Source organism: Belonocnema kinseyi, chromosome 7 (assembly GCF_010883055.1).
Source record: "Belonocnema kinseyi isolate 2016_QV_RU_SX_M_011 chromosome 7, B_treatae_v1, whole genome shotgun sequence".
Taxonomy (NCBI): Eukaryota; Metazoa; Arthropoda; class Insecta; order Hymenoptera; family Cynipidae; genus Belonocnema; species Belonocnema kinseyi.
Genome location: NC_046663.1, coordinates 59,562,313 through 59,585,630, shown reverse-complemented (window position 1 = coordinate 59,585,630; position 23,318 = coordinate 59,562,313).

Here is a 23,318-nt window from a genome sequence, read left to right as displayed (position 1 = left end):
GAAAAATAAAATGACAGAAATGGAAGACATTCTGAAAATTGTTTCTGGCATTGCAGGTCGAACTGCTGCAAAAAGAAGGATTTGAAGACAGACCTAATTCCGTATTAAAACAGTTTGCGCACTAAAATAATTTTACTTCAGTTTGATCCGCCAATCTAATGAAATAAGTTTGATGTGAGGATTTAAATAGGCTCGAAATGATAGTTTTTTGTCAACAATTAAGTCTGCTACAAAACAAATTCTAAACTGTAAAGCTTAGAAATCGACATAACTATGACATTGCATGTTTGCATCGTGCGTGTTCCAACTGTTCGATTTTTCTGACTTTGAAGTTTCAAGTTCACTCAATACTAAACATTTCTGTCCATATCATCTTGATGCTAATGTCAGTTTCTAATATCCTATTGAATTAGGATTATGCGAAATGTGTGCTTAAGATATTTTTCAAAATTCTATAAACTTTAAATTCCAAAAATCAAGAAAGTTAAAAAAACATTAATTTTAAATTCCATAAACTCAAAATCTCGTAAGTAAATACCTAAATCTATGATAACTTGTTTAACAAATTTGCATGTCCCTCGAATCAACTGATTTCTACAACTCTTAAGTCTAATGTCGAAATTTTGAAACTGTTAGTATAATTTAAAACGTTGAATTTGCTTCAAGCCAACGGAATATTATATTTCTGACGCACTCAAATGATAAATAAAACTCTTTATTGATATTCATACATTTATTCACATAGTTTTAAGTCTAAATAATATTTTCCAGCAAAACAAAATTGTTAGTATCCATACTAGTTTCGATGAATAGTAATGTCCAACATGAATCGTAGATTCAGGTTAACAAGTATAAATAGTAGTTTCAGATACAAACAGTACTTTTCGATACAAAGAAGAATATTGTACTAATAAAGTTCAACTTGATTCAATATTGCATTCTTTAAAATTTCTTCCGAAATTTACATCTAAAATGAAAATTCCATAAATTCCTTAAATTTCTTGGATTTTATGAATTCCTTAAATTCCCGGAATTCTCCAAATTCAATTTTCGTTTTTCTTTTCTTTTTCTATCGTTAGCAAAAATATAAAAAACTTTACGCACACAAATCTTCAAAACTTTTTTTTTTGAATTTTTGTGTGTGATAAGACTAAATTACTATCTCAGTTTTTTTACCACAAAATATTCACCTCAAGGGCTATTATTGTGAATTTTCTCAGATAATTAAACAAAAATTAAAACTCGTAATTTTCACAGTAGGCTGGTCCATATTTATGCCTGTACAAATTATCCATTCGATTTTTGGTGATAACTCCCATCTCCAATTTATTCGTTTTCCGTGAAAAGAAATAACGTAATTTTTTTCAACATTAACCTTTACCCCCGGTCTTTTAAATAAAAATGGGGTTTTAAATGAAAAAAGGTCGATTAAAAAAAAAATGGAAAACAGAAGTACTTATTATTAATTTTTTGTTAACTAAATTAGTCATCTCTTAAGGAGTATTTAAGAAATAATTTTCACTTAAGAACTTTAAATTTTGATACCCACAATCCCACTTTATTGTCCCCCGAAAATGCCCCTAATAATGCAAAATAGAAATTTTCTATCAAATTCATGCTGAAGACGATTTTTTGTTTAACTTGAATTATTTGTTATCGATAAATGACAAATTTCCAAGAATTTTCAAAATAAATATAAATTGTTTAAACAGTTATTATTTGTTAACAAAATTTTTCTCTCCTGTAAATCGTGAAAAGTTATCATCCTTCGGAATAAATTATGCAAAATTGATATTTGTTTAGTGTTGTAGTTCCTGTTTGACATATGTGGTAATTATTTAAACAATTTTTAATGATTTAAACATTCTCTTCTCCATAAAATCGTAAAAAGTTATTATTTTCTGAAAATGATGACTCAATTAAAGAATGTTCAGATCAATCTATTTTTAAGATATATTTTAATTTTTTTAACAAGTTATTCTTGTTTAAATAATGTAAGGTATACGTTCTGAGGTGAGGAAATACTGAATATTAAGCGACATGGTATGTAAGAGATTAAAAAAATCCAGAGATAATTACAAAATATCTTAAGCAAAACAATTTTGACTTAAAATTGGTTAGTTTCATCATTAATTAAAGAAGAAATAACTTTTCACGATCTAGAGAGAAAAAAAATGTTTAAAAAATTTAAAAATATCTTTAAACAATATTGTCTTGAAGTCTATTTATTGTGTCATTAATTGCAGAAAAGAATAAGTTTTCACGATTTGAAGACAAAAAAACGGTTTAAAATAATCCTAAATGTCCTTTATAACAAAATATTGCTCTCAACCTCCGTTATTGTGTCATTAATTTCATAAAATAATAACTTTCTTGCATTACAAGGGAAAAATTCGTTACAAAAATATAAATTGTTCAAATAATTACTAAAAATTCTTTAAAAATATATTTATCTCAACATTGTCTGTGTCATTATTTCCAGAAAATAATAACTTTTTACGATTCGAGTGAGAATCGATTGGGAGTGTTAAAATTGAAGGTTATTGGGTTGAAATTTTTCCTTAAATACTACTTAAGAGGTGACTACAGTCACTTATAGTTAATATAGTCACAAGTACTTATTTTTTCCATTTTTTTGAAAATCGACCTTTTTCCATTTAAAACCCCGTGTTACTTTCAAAAGCCCGGGGGCACGTTGAAAAAAATTAGGCTATTTCTTTTTTCGAAAAATGAACAAATTGGTGAGTCACATATGGGTGACTATTCTGTACTAAAAAACTGAGATAGTACTTGATTTTGATCCACAAATACATTTTTTTAATTAAAATTTTTTTTGAGTTTGTATTTCCCGCCAACATTTTTTCGAATAATTCGAAGAATTATTTTAAGAAGTTCGGTGAATTTATTTGCGATTTTTTGTAACGATAGAAACAGAGAGAGGAAAATTAATACAAAAATGGATACTTGATTCCCTTTGGGGAAATTTTTTGCAGAATTTTTTGTTGAATCCATTAGGTTCATTCATACTTGAATTAGTTCAATTAATTAATTATATTCATTAATTAGTCTAAATTTCCTTCACAATTCAAAATCAATCAATTTAAATGTTTAATTTTGGGAAGTGTTTAGTTTTTCTCCTACAGTAAAATATTGTTAAATTTTAAGTAGTTGCGTGTTTAATACCTCTATTACAAAATTGTCCATACTCGAAGAATTAAATTAATATTGAACGAATAAGAAACTCTTTCATTTGAAATTATATAATTTCGAACATTTTAATTTTACATCCTTGGATTTCAAGCATTTTTAATTACTATTTTAATTTGTAAGTTTTTTTTTCGCGCGCGATAATATATTATTCTTGAGCTTCACTCTGTCATTGTCAATCCTTCACATTTTTATATAGAACTTTAAAAATTAAAGGTCAAACGATCGAAAAATAGTGATTGTGAATTCTCTTTTATTAAAGCCCCTTCGGTTTTAACGAAAACATTCTCAATTCTTGTCTCTTAAGAAAAAAAGGTTAAAAGTACATTTTCAGATCTAATTTAAAAACCATTTTCTTATGGAACATTTGATTGTACCTGTTGTTTTTATGTGCAAATATTTCATCTGTTTATTTGTAATGTTATTTTTAATGACTTTCAAACAAAAACTACGCGCCCTAGAAAAAAATGGTGTACAAAAAATGTGTAGATCTTTTTTAAGCGCACATCTTTTGTTGATTGATATTTTTTTTGTATTTTGCATAGTTTGACCGGAAAACGAATTTTTTGCTGATTTTTCAGTATTTTTTGTACGATTAAGATTGAAAGTTTTTATTTTTCACGAAAAATCAAAACGTTGATATAATAGTCTTGTATAGCTTTCAAAAAGTAACGTTTTGCTATTGCTCTGATGATTTTTTAACAATTGTTCAGGATAAATTGTTCGAATTTCCGAGTACTACGAATAGCCGCATATATAATTTTTTAATCCTAACAAAAATAGTTTCAACAATTTTGAAAATGATCCATCTTCTTAAATTTTAATTCAAAATAACTGGCTAGCGAAGTTGCCCTTTTCTTTTCGTTTCAAAAAAAGTTAGTCAAAGCTTAATCCGATACAATATTTTTTCGAAAGTTATCGTGCCTTATACAGACTACAGATTTATCCAAAGAGATGAATTTTTTACCAAGAAGATTAATTTGCCACCAAAAAATAAACTTTTTTGAACAAATCCATGGATTTTTATACAAAAATATTTGAATTTGCAACTAAAAATACAACAACAAATTTTCAACCAAATAGTAGAATTTTTTTAACTAAGCGTGATAAATACGATACAAAAACATAACAGTAGACTTTTGAATTGAAAATAATGTACTTTCCATCAAAAAGATTTGGATTTTCTGATTGCGTTTCTATTCATCAAATTCTCATTTGAGTAAAAAAAAGATAAAAGGGAAAGGGGTCAGTTTTTTGAAACCAGGGGAAAAAATTCTTAAAAAAGGAGAATAGGGATAAGAGTGTAAAGTCTAAAATATAAAAGCTATTTTAAAACTTATTACATATATTTTTATTGTAATCCTTTAATATAACAAATTTCACTTTAAGAATTGACACTTTAGAGTTTTTCCATATTTTTCAAAATTTTCAAGACCTCCCAGCAAGAAAACTGTAAAAATCTAGAATTTGCAGAAATATTTAAATTAGTTCTTGCTCAAATCATTCGGCCAATTTTACGTTGGTCCCTCGATTTTTCTCCTAATATAAAAATTCAATTAAATTTTCAAGATTTCGGCTATCCGTAAACAGCGATTAAATAATCTTTTTTGCTTCAAAACCCAACTACTTGGTTAGAAGTATATCTACTTTGTGAAAATTCATCTTTTTGGTTGATAATTCATCATTATAGTTTAAAAAAAAACTTTTTTCAACATTTTCCTATTTTGTGGACATTTTTTTATGAATATTTTGTTAACTAAAAATTTAACTATTCCATATTTGGTTAAACATTTATGAAAGTTGACTATGAAATGGGTTTCATAGTCAACTTTCATTTTAATTTTACATCCTTGGATTTCAAACATTTTTAATTACTATTTTAATTTGTAAGTTTTTTTTTCTCTCTCAAAAAGGCAACTAGTTCTAAACTCAAGAAAACGATATCAATGTCTATGGCTCGATGTCTCTGTTAAATTTTTAAGAGGAAAATTAGAAACATAATTTTAATACGAAAATTTATGTAGAAACATATTTTGATGTTCTTCTAAACAATTATTTTAGCAAAAATTAAACTCTTTGAATATGTATTTCAAAACAACTGGCTTTTGGATTCACAAATATGTTTTAATCTTTTTGTTCAAAAATAATTTATGCACAAATTGTCTTGTTAATATTATGTTTTTAATTTAACTCTTAAGAAATTACACGAAATTACACAACTATTGGGTTAAAAAATAATTTTTTTCTTGGTTAATGATTCTTGGTAGAAAACTAAACTCTTGTGTTGAAAATTCCTCTTTTGGATTTCAAAATTATTCTGTTTTGTTCAAGGATTTAACTAATTTGCTGAAAATTCGTATTTTTTGGTTTAATTTAACTGTTTTTAATTAAAAATTGAATCGAAGATTATTATCATCGATGATAATCACTTTACTTGAAAATTCACCAAATTTTTCTTAAAATTTCCTTTTTCTTTGTGACAAAGTTATTATTTGAACTGAAAATATGGTTTTTAAGTTTCAGTTCCAAAATTATCTTTTTATATTAAAAATTTATGTATTTTGCGTATACTTTAATATTATAGATCTCCTAAGCATAAGGTTGTTTTTATTCCTGCAAGAAAAATTAAAAAATGGTCAACTGTTACAATAATGTGTATCCAAAAATTCTGATATTTAAACTTTTGCACACTTAAATCCTGAAAAATCGGGCTGATTTTAAGCAAATTTAATTCTTTTAAAAATCGTCATTTATAAAATTGTTACTTATACTTTTCAAAATCAAACAATTTTAATTTTCATTGCATACTTGAAACTTGTAAAAGGGAAAAATGAAAATACAAAACATCAATTTGAAATAGTTAAATTTTTATCTATTTTGATTATAAAAGTTTCATCCTTTCCAATCGTATGAAAATGTTGCAAACAACACATTTCTCTTTTGTAATTAAAAAAAATTAAAAGTTAACAATGCATTATTTTTATCCTAAGAAAAATGCCTAAAATAAAGAATCTGACCCTCTTTAACTGAATTACAAACTGCTTAAAAAATCTTTAAAATCAAGCTGATAACTCACAGTATTTCCGTAGAATTGTTTCCGATGGTATTTTATTGACAGTTGTCTTAAACTGTCAGTTAATCGCAGCTGAAGGGCCATTCATAAACTAAGTTACCAATTGGTGGGTAAGGTTTTAACACTAAAAATTACATTTGCTGACGGGTTTTTTTAGCGGGGGGGGGGGGGGGGGGGGTAGAAGAAGTATCGTTATGAACTTAGATAGCGTTTAGATAAAAAATTGACTTTTTAATTCGAAAATGTAATCATTTGCTTGAAAATTCTGTTACATATTATGTTAAAAATCTATCTTTTTGGTAGAAGCTTAATCTTTTGGTTAGAAAATCATTTTTTGGCTGGATATTTAAACGCTTGGTTGCAAATTAAAATCTTTGATTTGAATAGAATTTCTGGTTAAAAACTGATTTTTTTTAACTTGAATAGTTTCGTTAAAAAGTCGTTTCTTCTCCTTCCAAATTAATTTTTTAACTGACCATTTCATTAAATCATTTTTGGTCGAAAATATAAATATTTTTCTTGAAACAATTATGGCTGATATGTCATCTTTTTGGATTCCTATGCAAATCTTGGCTGAAAATGAATCTATTTTGTTTATGGTTAAGTTCAACTGTTTTTTTTTTCATTTTAATTAAAATCTTTCTTGATTGACATACCAGCTTATAAGTTTTTCGTTAAAAATTATTCTATTTTGGTCCATTTTTTTGTTGCTGACATTTTAGTGAAAAATTGATTACGTGGTTGAATTCTTTTGTTTGTAAGTTTGTTTGTGAATTCTTTTTTTCAAGTGCAAATGTAACAATTCTATTAATGATTGTAAATTTATATTTTTAATTAAATCCGATTTTTTGTTGTAAATTCATGTATTTTATTATGCACTTATTTGTAGAAAATAATTAAGAAAAAAGTAAAGGAAATAAGTAATAAGTAAAGAAATAAGTAAAGAGTAAAGAAGGAATAGTAAAGAAATAAGTAAAGAAAAAAGTATTTTTTGTTGAATTCAACTGATATCTGTTTGAGTCAAAATAATTCTTGTTGGAAATATCAAATAATAAAAATCAACTACGTGGTCGAAAGTTGAATAAATTTTCTTTTTTGACTGAATTTTCAGAGTTTCAGTTGGAAAATAAACCGTCTGGTTCTAAATGAACTTTTTTTAAAAAATTTATTATAGTTAAAAATTCATTTAACCTGTAAATTTCACCAATTCAGCTGAGAATTAAGCTACTTGATACCAATGAAGCATTTTCCGGTTAAATAAAATATTATGTTTGCATAATTATGTACTTTTTTAGTTGAAGGAAATGTTTTATTTGATTAGAAAAATCGAAATATTCATAAAAAATAAACATTCATCTCAACGGAATAATCATTTTCTTAAAGTAAACATTTATTAATTTTGATATAATAAATTTTTCCTTTAATATTCAGGTCCAGGTAACACTAATAAATACATCTGTATGAAGTTTGAGGTCCCCGAAACACTTTTTTTAAAAGGAAAAGAAAGTCGATTTTTATATGTTAACAAGGAATCATCCAGACCAACTAGTATTATAATTTTCCCTAAAACTGTTGCCAAACCAATACATACCATTATTAACATTTTTTATTGTTAATGAACGCTTTTGCTTAATAATTTGTATAGAAATTGATATAAGTGAAAACCCTTAATGAGCATTTTAAATTTGTTTGACATTTTTTGTTACTTTATGACACAAAATAAAACTTTCTACTCTCGTGTTCTTTTCCCGTATAATGAGCTATTATTTATTTAAAGATTTGCAAGAAATATATTTTTTATATAAATCCACGCTTCTTAGAATAATATTGCAATTCCATATGGAAAGTTAGAAAAATGTAATTTAATGTTTAAAATGTCTTCATAACTTTCTTCAAACAATGAGAATTCAATGTTTCTAAATTGGAGACAGGCTGCATAAGGTTCATAATTTCATAATAAGACCTTCTTATTATTTCAACAGTGTTGATAATGTTACACGATGTCGTTATTTCGTCAAAAATTTCAATTTTTTACGTTTTTCATTTATATAACATTTTTTATTATTAAATATAGTCGCAAGTAAAACTCAGTTAGTTGCATAAGGTGAGTAATTGCTTTTTACTATGGAATTATCAAAGATATAATAACTGATCGAATTACTGATTCTCCAATACATTTTGGTGGCATAATTTCACACTTACTGAAGCTGATTATTCAGGGGAAATAATTTTTACAAATTTTGATAAACAATTGCAAGTTTTTATGCAAACTTAATTAATATATTGGTACATTTTAATCCCACATTGATCCAATATATTGTAAAGAATGCAAAAAATTCGTATTCTTCTGAACCTTTTTCAAACAATGACAAGGCGGTATTTTTAAATTGGAGACAGTATGAGTTACGTTCACAATTTCATAATATGACCTTCTTATTGTTTCAATACAGATAAAAATGTTACACCATCACATCGTTATGTCAAAATTTTCTATTTCTCACGGTTTCTATGTTTATCGCTTTTAAAAATTATTATATACAGTTCTTAATGATTTCATTTTCACCAAGAAATTAGTTTTCTACTATTAAATTAGAAAATATCTCGACAAATCGGATAAATAATTTTCTACCAATCTTCAGTACATGTTCTCCTCGTGCCTGAAAAAAGTCGATTTTTTTTGTAATTTTTTCATTATTCTCTGGCAGTATTTAAAAAATATTTAAGTCACTGCGTATTATTCTAAAACTTATGTTGATTGCTATAAGTCTGTAAAGTAAATAAGAAGCTTTGTGGAGTAATGATAATAAAATAATAGTAAAAAATCTGTTTTTATCTTGCTCTAGTGGCTGCAAAGGACTTTATTTTTTCAAGTTCTGTCACCTAATTTAAACAATATTATAAAACATTCATAAAAAAACACAAGTTTCAGATAAAAACTAAAAAACAGTATTCTATTTTAACATCAGAAATTTACGTGACATTTTTGTTTAATTTTTTTTTTTTCATCAGTATGACTTTCCTTATCAAACCTGTATAAAAAGGGAATTTATAACTAACTGGTTGACCTGGATGCTTTTTATTACCAAATTAAAAGTCTAGACGATTTCCTTTTAAATATTGCAAATTTTCAACCGCAATTCACGGAAAGAAATTTCCATTCTATCGAAAAATCTATTTTTGTTTTTAAGAGATCTAGCCTCGATATAGATAATGCATATATTTTATTTTTTGTTTAGCAATATATTCTGTAGTACAACTGTGCAAATATATCAATCGATCGTCAAAAAATAGGTGACACGAAAATTTCGAAAGCATTGCTGTTACTTTTTCTTAATGCTGATTGGGTAATTTGAAAAATCGAAGGAAAGAATATTACCAAATTCACACACATACTCAAGAATGTCACGTTTGTGTGTATGACAGAACTGACAAAATTTAAGATTTATTAATGCAAAATTCCATTATTACATTTTCAATCGAAATAATTTTTTTTTAAAGGTAATTAAAAAAAATATAGTTACAGTTGCAACCAAACTTATGAATCTTCGACATAAAAATGAATTCTCTACAAAAAGTATAATAATTTATAATTCCATAAGAAAATATTTTCATTAAAAAAAGTTAAATTTAAACAAAAATTATGCAATTTCCACCTGAATAATTGATTTTTCGATTTAAAAAAAGATGAGTTTTGAGAAAAATAAGTAAATGTTCAACTGTGAATGATCAATTTTTTTTATCAAAAATGGAATAGCTACAATTTTAGTGAAAAATATTATATGTCAGAAGATGAATTTTCTGCCATAAGAACACACATTTTCCACAACATACATTTTTTATATTGTATCTATATTGTTTTTTCCAGAAAAATAAGGTTTTTTACCAAAAAGTTACAAATTTACAACAAAGTAGTTAAATTTGGACCATTTTTAGTTAGTCAAATAAGTTTTTAACAAACAAAGAAAACAAAAAAATTCTCATCGAATAGTTGAATTTGAAACCACACAAATGAATTTTCAATAAAAACGATTAAATGCTTATAAAAAATTCAAATAAATTTAGTTAAATTGTTAGTCAAACAAAATTAATTTGAATAAAAACTAATTTACAATCAGAAAGAATAATTGAAAATAAAAAAGGTGTAATATTCAACAAATTGCATGCATTTTTAACTAAATTTTGAATTCTTAAATTAAAATGAAAAATTTTTTAATTAAAAAAAAATTAAAATTGTTGATGGACTTTTTAGCCTGATTATTAAATTTTATATCAAAAAGATTAATTTTCTAACAAGAAAAAAAAGACAAATTTGCAAAGGCATCCTATAAAAAAACAATAATTATGATTAACATTCTACTGCCCCTTGTGTCGTTTTTTCAAACACTTAATTTGCTTATTTTCAATATTATTTTTTGCGAATAAAACAAAAAATACTTCAACTTTCGAGATATGATTATTAATAAGTTTGTGAATTTTTTGAGGAAACACCTTTTGCTTATTGATTTTTTTCTTTTCTTGTGTGGTTTTACGGAAAATTTAAATTTTTATTGGTAATGTTATTTTTTACGATTAAAACAAAAACTGTGTGCCCTATCCAAAAAATATTGATAAAAAATTCATAGCTCTTTTTCGGTTTAGCAGTTTTTCCCTGTTAATTTTTTCACAGTTAGTGTCGTTTGTCCCAAAATGAATTTTAAACATTCTGTTTCATTTTTTATGAATAAAACAAAAAATATGCTTTCGATAGAAAAATTGATTTACAACAAATTTGTAATATTTTTTGGACTGATAATTTCGGTGCAAGCCTCTGTTTGTATCTTGCATAGTTTGATCGCAAAATGGAAATTTATAAATATTTTTTGGGATGAAGATTGAATTTTAGGTCTCGTGCATTGTTTGACTTAAAATTTTCATTTTCGATAGTTTTTTTTTTAATTTTGAAATTGCTACAACTCCGATAATTTTTATTTTATTCAAAAGAATCGTAAAGGAATAATTGTTCAAATTTTCGAATACTACAAACAGCCCTACCTACAATTTTTTAAGTTGGAACAAATGGTGCTCAAAATTTAGAACAATGTTTTAAGTTTTGAATTTTCACTCAAAATAGTCGGCTAGCCAAATTTTTGTTTTCTTTTATGTCTTGAAAAAGCCTGTCAAAGCTCAATCAAATCTGATTATTTTTTCGAACGTTATCGTGCCTACAGACTTAGACTACAGACTACAAACATAAATCTGTAAGCGTTGTTGAAAGAACCCTCAAAATAGTTTCAAACAGTTTTCCCGCTAAAATATTTTTTCCACGTTCATGTTGAATTGATTTTCGACCCCAATAGTATAATTAAGAAATCTTCCGTGATTTTTGTTTTTGGGAAATGTCGGTTTTCTTCATTAAATATTCAAGTGATGTTAAAGCAACCCCTGGAATAATTTTAAACATTTTTTCCGCCCTGTTAGTTTTCCCAAGTTTATTTTTAATTGATTTTTTACCACTGTACTATCATAAAAAAATCTCCTGTATTTTTGTTTTTTGGAAAACTCTAGTATCTTTGTTTGAATTCCTAAGGGATGTTAAAACAACCCTTGACATTAATTTTAACACTTTCACTGATAAGATATGTTTCCCGTGTATGATTGTGAAATCATTTCCGACCCAATTAGTATAATAAAATATCGATCATGATTTTTCGATTATACTATCGGGGTTGAAAATCGATTTAACATAAACGTGGAAAACATATTCTAGAGGAAAATGGTTGGAAATTGTTTTAAGGGTCGTTTTATCATCCCCTAAAGATTCCAGAAAGGATATCAATATTTCCTAAGAACCAAAATCACTGGAGATTGCTTGATTATACTCTTAGGATCGGATATCAATTCAACATAAACGTGGAACAAATATTCTAGCGGGAAAAGAGTTTACAATTATTTTAAGGGTCGTTTTAGCATCTTTTAAAGATTCAAGCAAGAAAATGCACATTCTCCAACGAGCAAAATCTAGTGAAATTTTTTCATTTTACTATTGGGGTTGGAAGTCTATTCAAAATAAACATGGGAAATCTATCCTAGCGGGAAAAAAGTTTCGATTTATTGTAATGGTTGGTTTAACATCTCTTAAAAATGTAGGCAAGGAAATCGGCATTTAGTAAAAACCAAAATGACGGGACATGTTCTAAATATTCTAATGGGGTCGGATATTAATTTACAATAAATGTGAAGAATAAATCATTGCAGGAAGTGTTCACATTTATTTTAATTGTTATTTTTAAATCTTTTAAAGATTCAAGTAAGGAAGTCGACATTTCCTATAGTCAAAATCACTGGAGATTTTTTGATCACACTATTAATGTCGGAAATGACTTTACAATAAATTTGGAACATTTATTGTAACAGAAAAAGTCGTTAAATTTATTTCCAGGGTTATTTTAAAATCATTGCGAAAAATGCAAAGCGCCAGCTTGACTCTACTTTAACATGATTACCTTGATTTTTAAAATTTTGATTGAAATAATATTGTGAATCACATAATTGCTGTGGGTACACGACGAGCTGAAAAAATATTATTTGAAAAGTGCATAGAGTAAGGTGAAATTGATCAGGTGTCTACATTATTCTTGTGTTTTCATTTCGAACCAGGAACTTTAAAAAAAGTGTTGTTGGCGGCGGCGACGAAATATGAAAATGTTACACAATCATCTTTAATTCAACACTTCTATTTGTCACGTTTCACATTTTCATAAGTTTCTTTCAATTTATATTAATATTTACAGCCCCGAATAAATTCATACATTTTCACGAAAAATTTTCTAGCTTTCACTATCTAATTTGTGGTCATTCTCTACCAATATTTAGTGAATTACTTTTTATATAATCTAATTAGTAGAGTTTCACTAGCAATTAATGAAGTTGTACTTATTTATATTTAGATAGTGCATTAAAAATAAATTTTATTTGATTAAGATGTAATTATTCTGATGAAAACATCACAATAAACAAATTAATTATTATACTTTAACATACATTTGCTAGTAAATCGTTATTATCAGCAGAGTAGTTACTATCGATCAGTATAGATAATTATAAATTATAATATAAATTTTCTCTGAATGTTTCAAAGATTCCTATTAATTTCACAGACTCGTAAAAGTCAAAGTTTTAATTTGGCAAGAAAGGTTAAAAAAATACTAAAAACTTGTTTCATTTCCCAAAATCTAAATTTTTTTATTAATAATAAAAACAACTTTCTTCCGATGATTTTAACAACAATTTCGTGGGGTAAAAATTTTTAGGAGAATTTTAAAATCTATTAATTGAATATAATTAATGAATATCAAAAGTCTCATCGAATAGAATTCAAGCCACATGATATGGAAAATTTTAATTGTCGTCAACTAATAATTTATATAGTAGTTGAAATATAAAATTGTTTGTCTTCTTTCAAGTTCAACAAGCGTTAAGAAAAATAGAGATTTTAGTTGAAAAGAGTTTTATTTATTTGTTTTTAATCTTTAAAGAATAGTTTGTCATAATACAATATTTCGTACGATTTATTCTTCGAATACGATTTTTCTTCTGACTACTTCCTAAAAACTTCATTTTTTAAATATTCTTAATTTTAAGTTGAAAATACGAGTATTTTTCTAATATTTTTTTCTGGAAAGTAACTTTCTTAAAAATAAAAATTTTTGGTTGAAAATGATCTTTTTGGATCGTAAATTAACATATTTTGTACAAAAATCGCGCTTTTTTGTACAAAATTATTCTTCTTGCTTGAAAATTATCCCTAAACTGCTCCCTCTTTTGTTTCAAATCCTCTTTCTAAATTTGACAAATATAATTCAAGGAAATTTTTAGGTTGGACTTCAGTAGAGGTTCAAAATTTCCACACAAAAAAAGTTCATCAAGTTTTTATTTATTTAACTTTCTTAAAACTTTGAACTTTTTAATACAAGAGATATTAAGATTTATTTTTCAGTGCGGATACATTTTTTCATAGTACTAGCGTCATCACATTTTTAAGCGAATTCACTTGCAAAGAGAAAGGGCTGTCGGACTCTCCTCGCTGAAAAAATTATTTTAAAATAAAAATAATAATAATAATTTCAGGAAAAATTTGAGTACTTTTAATCATTATTTATGATTTTTAGAAGTTTGGAAAAATTTTTTAAATTTAAGAAATCACTCTAAAATATTCTAGCTTTTTGTCGACAATTTTAGAAATTTTTTTGAAATCCTTCTAAAGTTTCCTCGTAAATTATTATTTTTTAAAATAAAATATCATAAAAAATTTTTCCAGGAAAAATTTGTTGTAAAGTTTTCGAAATATAAAATTATTTTAATATTATTCTTCTCATAATTTCTATATCTTTTAAATATCGTTAAAAATTTGTCTTTAAATTTTTTAAGATTCTGCAAAATTAGAAACTATTATTTAAAATCTTCCAGTTTATCTTTGCTGAGAATTAGTGTTTTAAACTGAAAATTTAACAATTCTATTTTAGAGTGAAAACTTATCTTTTTTTAGTCGAAAATTCAACTAAGTGGTTCCGAATTCATCTTTCTTGAGCAAAATTGAATCTTTTTCGGTATAAAAATCCATTGTTTTCTAAAAAATTCGATATTTTATATTGAAAATTTGATTAAATTAAAAAATGAATGTTTTCCATAGGAAATTAATCCTTGTTGAAATTCCGCCAATTTGATGGAGGATTTAATTTATTTGATCAAAATTAGTCTTTTAATTAAATTAAACTAGATGGAAATGCGTTTGTTGTTGTTGAAAGAAATGTTTCGAATTGTCAATTAAACTATTATATTTTTGATTGAAAACTGATCTTTTTTAATTGAAAATTAAACTATTTAGTTAAAAATTCATGTCTTTTGTTGAAATGTTGCCTTTTGGAAGAAATTTCATATTTTTTGGTTATGAATTCCTCTTTTTCAGTTAAAAATTAAGTTTTTAATTATTCTGGAATTATTTCAATTTTCTCTAATATAAACGAGAAGGGTCTCGAAACTCCTGCTTTGCTAATATCAACGAAATCCAATTTGCAAACTTGGGTCTTGAAAGCGCAGACTCAAGGGGCGTTGATGAATAAAAAGTATAGAGGATAGATGACATCGTTTTCTTGATTGTTGGCTAAGCGGAAGTGAGTTGGCTGGGTAAATGTTAGATTTTTTCTTGGGTGGAAGTACGAAGTCACATTCAGGGTAATGGACAATCGATGACGGGAGACTGACAGAAGGAGGAGTCGCTTGGCTGGGAGAGTGTGGTAGATAGATAGAGTGTGGTATTGAATATCAGAGGCGGGTGAGGCGGAGGGGGAGGAGTCTTGAAATTACAAGGCATTTGCACGACATGCAATTAAGAGGACATGTACAGAAAGAAAGTACATTGCGCCTTTGGCGAAACCATCTTCTTCATTTGGCGAACGACCTCCGATAATTATTAGATACCATGGCTGGCATACCTCGAGATCTGCCCCGGGCCAGCAGTAGGCAGCGTCATCCATCCAGCTTTCGTGGATTATCTTCTTCATAAGGGAAGCCTTCGAGGCTCCCCTTAAATGAGAAATCGCATCTCAAACTGAAAAAAACTCGTTAGATCTTGGATTGCGTGCAACATCAAGATGCCAAGGTATCGCTCCTTCTACTCAAATGTGTGAAGCTGAGATGTCGAAATCTCGCGATCGATAATGTATTTACCTCTTGCTACGCGCTCAGATACTTTCGCGCTCGGTTAAATTCACAGTATAATTTTTATACAGAAGCTTACTTGCAAATATTGCAAGACTTTCAAACCTTTTACTTCTAAAGGGATTGTTAAATTTTGTTACATTTTAGATTTAAAAAAATAAATAAATTGACTTGTAGCTTTATCGGCCTTAAGGGGCAAATTCTCATTACAAAATTCGTACTTCAGGCGCGATATTTGATATGTATTTATGTAATAATTCTCTAATCAAATATATTTAATTGGTTGAAAATTGATGTTTTGGTTGAATATAATTATTTTCGGTTTAAAATAAAAAAGTTTGTTAGGTTGAAATTTCAAGTCTTTTATTTCGCGTTGAGAATTAATCCTTTTTGATTGAAAAGCTAACTGTTTAGTTGAAAATGGAACTTCTTTGTTCAAAATAATTTTTTTTGCTTAATGATTCATCACTTTAATAGAAAACCCTTCTTTTTTCGTTCAAAATGAACATATTTCGCTCAAAATTTGTCTTTTGGTTGCAAATTAATTTTTTTAACTAAAATTTGAACTATTTAAAGTTTGGATGAAAATGTAAGTATTTCTCGTAAAATTTATTTGTTTTTGTTTGGAAATTATATTTTTCTTACTAAAAATGTAACTATCCTATTTTTGCTAGAAAATTGTACTTTTTAATTCAAAATTCATATATTTTAATGCGGGCAGGGAAAGTATGGGTTGGTTAAAAATGACTTTTTTAATTGAAAATTCTATTGCTTAGTTGAAAGTGGAACTGCTTTGTTAAAAAATATTTTTTTTATTGATGATTCATCACTTTAGTAGAAAAACTTTTTTTTTCGGAATTTACCTATTAAGTTCAAAGAATTTTGGTTGGTTGAAAATTTATTTTTAAACCAAGAATTAAAGTATTTTAAGTTTAGTTGAAAATACATTTGATGGTTTGGAAATGTAACTATTACGTTTAAGTTTATTAGTTTTTAGTTGAAAATTTAATTTTCCTAATTTAAGATTTAACTATCCTATTTTTGACAGAAAATTATACCTTTTCAGTTGAATATTCGTATCTTTTGATGAGGTCAGGGACAGTCAGGTATAATGTTAGGTAAACCCATAGAGAGTTCAGGGAATGTCCGATTAACGGTAGTTAAAGTTTATGTTATGAATTTCTTGGAAATTTCACAATTTTTTAAAAAGTGATTCAATTTGGTTGGAACATTCCCCTTTTTTCTAATTCGTCTTTTTGGAATGAAAATTAATTTTTTGGGATAGAAATAGTTTGCTTTCTTTTAGTTAAAAATTACAACTGTTTGAAAATTTATCTTTTTTTGGATGAATACAAACTGTTTTTGGTGTAAAATTAAAATATTTTTTTGGTTGAAATATCAAGTATTTTATTTTTTTGTTGAGAATAAACCTTTTTTAATTGAAAATTTAACTGCTTAATTAAAAAGTGTTACTAATTTGTTAAAAAATCATTTTTTTGGTTGATTATTTGTTACCTTAGTAGAAAAACCTTCTTTTTTTGTTCAGAAATTTTGTTGTTGTGGAAAATATATATTTTTTTTACTAAAAATTGAAAATTTAACTTTATTAATTTGATAATTGATACATTTTGATGAAAATTTGTTGTTTTTCTTGTATAGATAAATCAACGTTTTGTATAAAAAATGCAACCATTTGGTTAAAAATTAATTCCTTTGGTTAATATTTAAATCTTTTGTTGAAATTTCTTTTTTAGTTGAAAATTAAGTTTTCAAAAAGAATATGACAAAGAAAAATCCATTTCTGCTAGGATTTTTATCTGTATTATTTGAAAATTCATTCATTTTGTTGAAAACGATCTTTCTGATTTAAAAAATTTAACTTTTTTATTGAAAATTTCTCTTTTTGGTTTGAAAGTTAGTCTGTTTTCGTTGAGGATTTAACTAATTTGTTTAAAAAATGCGTATTTTTTGTTTAATTCATCTTTTTTTATTATAAATTAATATATTTTTTGGTGGAAACATAAACTAATACTCCTTTTTTTTAAATTATTTTTTTATCGAAAAGTCATTAGCGTCTGTGAAAATTTTAATATTTTGGTGAAAATTCCTTTTTTTCTTGGTTGAAAATGATGACCCTTTCGAAAAGACTGTATGAATGTTGTCATTAAAAGTTTTAATAATAAATTTAGAAACAAAGCTTTTCTTTGCATAAATGAATTAGGAAAGACAGAGAAAGTAAGAGAATTTTGAAATTGGAATTTTGTAGCAACCTTGTAATTACAAAAATTTTAAAGAAAAACAAATCGATATAAGACCCTACACTAGCCCTAGCTGACTTCATACCGTACCCTACCCGAATTTACCTTGTAACCAAGCTTAATTCACCCCGTAACCTAACCGAATTTACCTACGTACTCTAACAGACTTACCCCGTATTTTAACCGACATTACCCCCTTCTCTAGCCGACTTCACCTCGTACCTGAGCCGCCTTTACTGTATACCCTGGCAAACTTTACCCCGAACCTCACTCGCCTTTGCCTCTCTAACCCTATCCTTCTTTACCCAGTACCCTACCCGATTTAACCATGCACCCTAACAAACCTAACCCCGTATCCTAGAAGACTTCACCCCGTACCCTAACTGAATTCACTCCGTACCCTAACCTACATTACCCCGTACTACAGTCGACTTCACCTCGTACCTAACCCTAACCTACTTAACCCCGTATTCTAGCAGATTTCACCCCGTATACGTGAGCTAACCCACTTCATTCCGTACCCTAACCGACATTACCCCGTACTCTAACCGACTTCACCTCGTACCTGAGCCGCCATTACCTTATACCCGTGCCAATTTTATCCCGTAACTTACCCGTCTTTACCCAGTACTCTACCCGACTTAACTATGTACTCTAACCTACTTGACTCCGTATCCTAGGAGAGTTCACCCCGTCCCCTAACCGAATTCACTCCATACCCTAAGTGACATTATTCCGTACTCTAGCCGACTTCACCTCGTACCCGAGACGACTTTACCTTATACCCTAGTCAACTTTACTTCATAGCCTAGCCGACTTTGGTTCGTATCCTAGCTGATTTTACGCCCTACCCTGAACGGCTTTACCCACTCATTCTAACTGACTTTACCCATGTACCCTAATACATTGTACCCCGTACCCGCTACCTACCGGATTTTACCCCGAACCATATCCGAATTTACCTCGTATCCTAACCGACTTTACTCCAATCTTAGCTAACTTTATCCCATACACTAGGTAGGAGTGAAGCGGAAGCAGGGGAAGTGACTTAATTAATGTAGTAATAAGCTACGAAGCGTTTTTGTGTAGTCTCATGGCATCTACTTTGACTAACCTTTTAATTAATTATGATTTCAAAACACAATATTTTTTTATAGCCATAACAATTTTTAGGTTTCACGACTTTCATGAGATTGTCCGAAATTGGACACCACAGTTTTTCAACGGATCTAAAAAAATATCGACAAATTTGTTAAAAATCACTTCATTATTGGAAGCGTAGTTTTTGTTTTATTCATGAAAAATAACATTGAAAATAAGAATAATAAATTTTTGGAAAAACGGCACAAGTTACAGAATAAAAATTATTTATCTCATTAAAATAAAAATAAAAAATTTGTGGAAAACGACAAAAGCTACGAAAATAAATTGATGAACAAAAATTGTCCACCCAAAAAATAAATGCAAATTTGTTACAATTTATTACATTCTCATAATTAATGATTGAAAAAGTATTAGGATTGTCCAAAATTTGACACCACAAGATTCAAATGACGCAAAATATGGGGATATTTTTTTTCAATTACATTAATATTAGCAATTACATCAATATTCTTTATAATGATTGAATAGAAAACATAAAAAATTCCTCTTGTTCGCAAGATACTGCTAGAAGTTAGAATTCGAAGAAAACACATTTTTAATCCTGAACAAGTTTAGTGAAAACGTTAATTTTTACTTAAATTACATTTTGTCTGGTGAACCGATAATTTTAATAAGGAAAAATTGTTCCCGGAGGTGTCTGGAAAAATACGGGACATAATATAAAGCAGCCGGGTTAGCATAACCTCCTGTGTCATTACGCACCTGTAGAATGTAAATGGTCCTGGATTCTCAAAAGATGTTTATGCTTCGAGATAAAATTGCCGCATAAAAAAACACCAAAGAAAAATTCATGCAAAAATGAATACGAGCCGCATCTGGCACTGACGTGAATATGAGCCTTTTATTACTAGCGATATAATTATATAAAACGCTTTGAAGAAGACCCAATTTCTTGAAAAATACCGTTAGCATAGGAGTATTATCTATATCTAAAAACATTTATGTAAATCAGCCTCTTCTCCCATTATTTCTGATCCTATAAAAATTCTTCTCAAGGAATTCCCTCTAAGATTCGCGTTCCAAACTTCGACAGGTTCCTTCAAATTTAATGATAAAATTACAGGAAAATAAGTCAAAATTAGCTTCAATCAAACCATGGTTTTTAGTTTTTATATCGTAGACTTTATTCTTTGAAGATAAAGGACACTTGTGCACAGATTGAACACTCATGCAGTTTATCGCACACATCCCTACTCGCTGATCATAATATTTACATAAAAATGCAGGGCTAGAAGATTATACGACGATATGAAACAAAATGATATATGTTGATACAGAAAGGGTTTATTGGGCTATTAAAGGAAAGTGGGTGCATAACCACAATTAGGCAAAGTGAGGGTTGAATGACAGAGTAGTTGAAAATAATGATCGTATTCCGCTATACCTGATGGCGAAATAATTACTAGGCTAGAAAATGGGTAAACGCTGGTTGGTAACCCAGAGTGGCTCAAGTTTAATTACGCAGTCAAGGAAAGTTTAATCTTCCCATGAAAGCTCAAGATGTATCGTAAATCCTCTCCGAATAGTTATTACATATTGGAATTATAAAAAAATCCAATTTTCAATTTACTTTATATAAAATTTAAATTTTGTTACACTATGGTTATTAGTTTTCTATTATAAATAACAATTAGTTTGCTTTTTTCAGCCATGCTTCGAATGGCACAATTAACTAATCTCGTGTACTGAGACCCACGCGGTTGATAAGCTTATATAATTACCTTTAATGTCACATAATTCTGTTGTTAAATATAGTTCAAGAAAATTACATAACAAATTGCACTGAAATTAATTTGGAGTAATTTTCGACCTTAAGAGGATATCGTATAACAAAAAGTTAAAAAAAATAGATTTTACAATATTTTCTAACATAATTATATGCAAATCATATTCGTTCTCTGAATTATTTTTTTAATGTCTTTTCGGAGAGTTTTTCAATTTTAAGATATATTTGGGCATTTTTTCTTTTTATTTAAAACAATATATATTTTAACGAAAAAAACAAAATTTTTCGATATTTGGACAGTACATGGTGCCCTGTTTCTATTCCCACTTTTCGAAGATTTACATTTTCGTAGGATAAACAAGGGAAGTTTTTAGAAAATTTTGAAACTTCGGGGTGTGGGGGGGGGGGGTAAATTCTCTTATTTAAAAAGTGTTTTTCCAGATTTATCTAGTTTTTATTTCTTCTTCTTCCGGAAGTTTTACGACTTCAGGCTACAAGTCATTGTACATCTAAAAAAAGATTTAAAAAAGTGTTTCTCTAGTTTTACCTAGTTCCTACTGCCACTTCTGGAAGATTTGTAATTCTCTAGGGTTAACAGGGGAAGTTTTAGAAAAATACGAAATTTAGGAGTGAAAGAAAAATTCCATTGTTCCTACATTGAAAAATAAGATCACCTAATAATCTGGAAATTATTTTTTTCATCGAAAAGTGTTTCTTTAAATTAAAGTAGTTTCTGTTACCATTTATAAAAATTTTTCAACTTTCTAGTACCAGCAAGGAATATTTTAGAACATTTTCAAATGTTGTGGTGGGAGAGAAATTCTAATTTTTTCATGATAGCCTGTAAAACACTATATGTATAGAAAAAAATTTGTTAGTAAAAGTATTTCTGTAGATTTGCCCAGTTCCTTTTCCTACTTCTGGAAGATTTGAACTTTCCTAAGACCAGCAGGGAATGTTTTAGAAAATTTTTTAATTTAGGAGTGGAAGAAAAATTCCAATTTTTCTATATTTGCCTACAGAATACTATGGATTTGGAAAGTATCTTTTTTTGTTCCAAAAAGTGATTTTTTTTAGATTTACCCATTGTCTATTCCCACTTCTGGAATATTCGCAATTTCCTAGGACTAACAGGGAATGCAACAAAAATTTTGTATTTCAAGGTAGGAGAAAAGCTGCAATTTAGTAATAAACAAATAGAAACACAACGTCTTGTTTCTGAACCGGCAGAAAAATATTACGCAACTAATGTATTTTATTATCATAGAAGGGGATTAAATATTTTGTTAAATTATTCATTTTTTAGTGTTTTAATATTTTCTTATAATTATATGGCAAGCAAATAAGGTAAAATTAGGAATTTTTTAAGAAGACTGAAAAAAGGGAGAAAAATATACTGATTGTTAATTGTAAGTTATTCTACAAAAGATATTAAAGCTTACTTGAGAACAAAAGAGCTCGAGTTATAATTGTTTATTTAAAAATAGTCACTTGAATTTCATTTCTGTTTACAATTAGCTATACCATTACGAATCAGAACTTATTTTTCAAATATCACACTCATAAACCTGTTTTAAAGCATCCCAAAAACCTCATAAGTGGAAAATTCGGGTTTGTGATTTTTAGCGTTAATTATGTTTTTGGCTAAATTTTTAATTCAAATCGTGCGTAATACATACAATACTACTTTTTTATGATAACCAGTTATTAATATGAATTATTTAAACAATTTATTATTCCTTTCGGTGCTTTCTCTTCGAATATAGTTGAAAAGTCGCGATTTTTTTCGAATTTTGCAAATTATTTTTAACATTTCAATGAGACCACTTTTCACTCAGAGTGATTTTTGCTAGCTTTTTCCTTAGCATAAGATAATGAGTAATAAAATTCATCAAACATAATTTTTTAAACAGATTATTATTGTTTTAAACTATCTTCCCCTATATAAATCTTAAATAGTTGTGTTTTCTTCTGAATTCTTTACTTTGTTTTGGCATTTTATCTATGAACAAATAATAAATAAATATTAGAGAGTATCATTTTTTAAACAATCTTTTTTTCTGCAAATATATTTTCGAGAAATAAAACAGATATTTGTAAAACTGATATTTGACCTTAATTCCATTCTTACTGGAGACGACAGAAGCAATATTAACTACAATTGATAACAGAGTACGGAAAGCAATTTCCATAC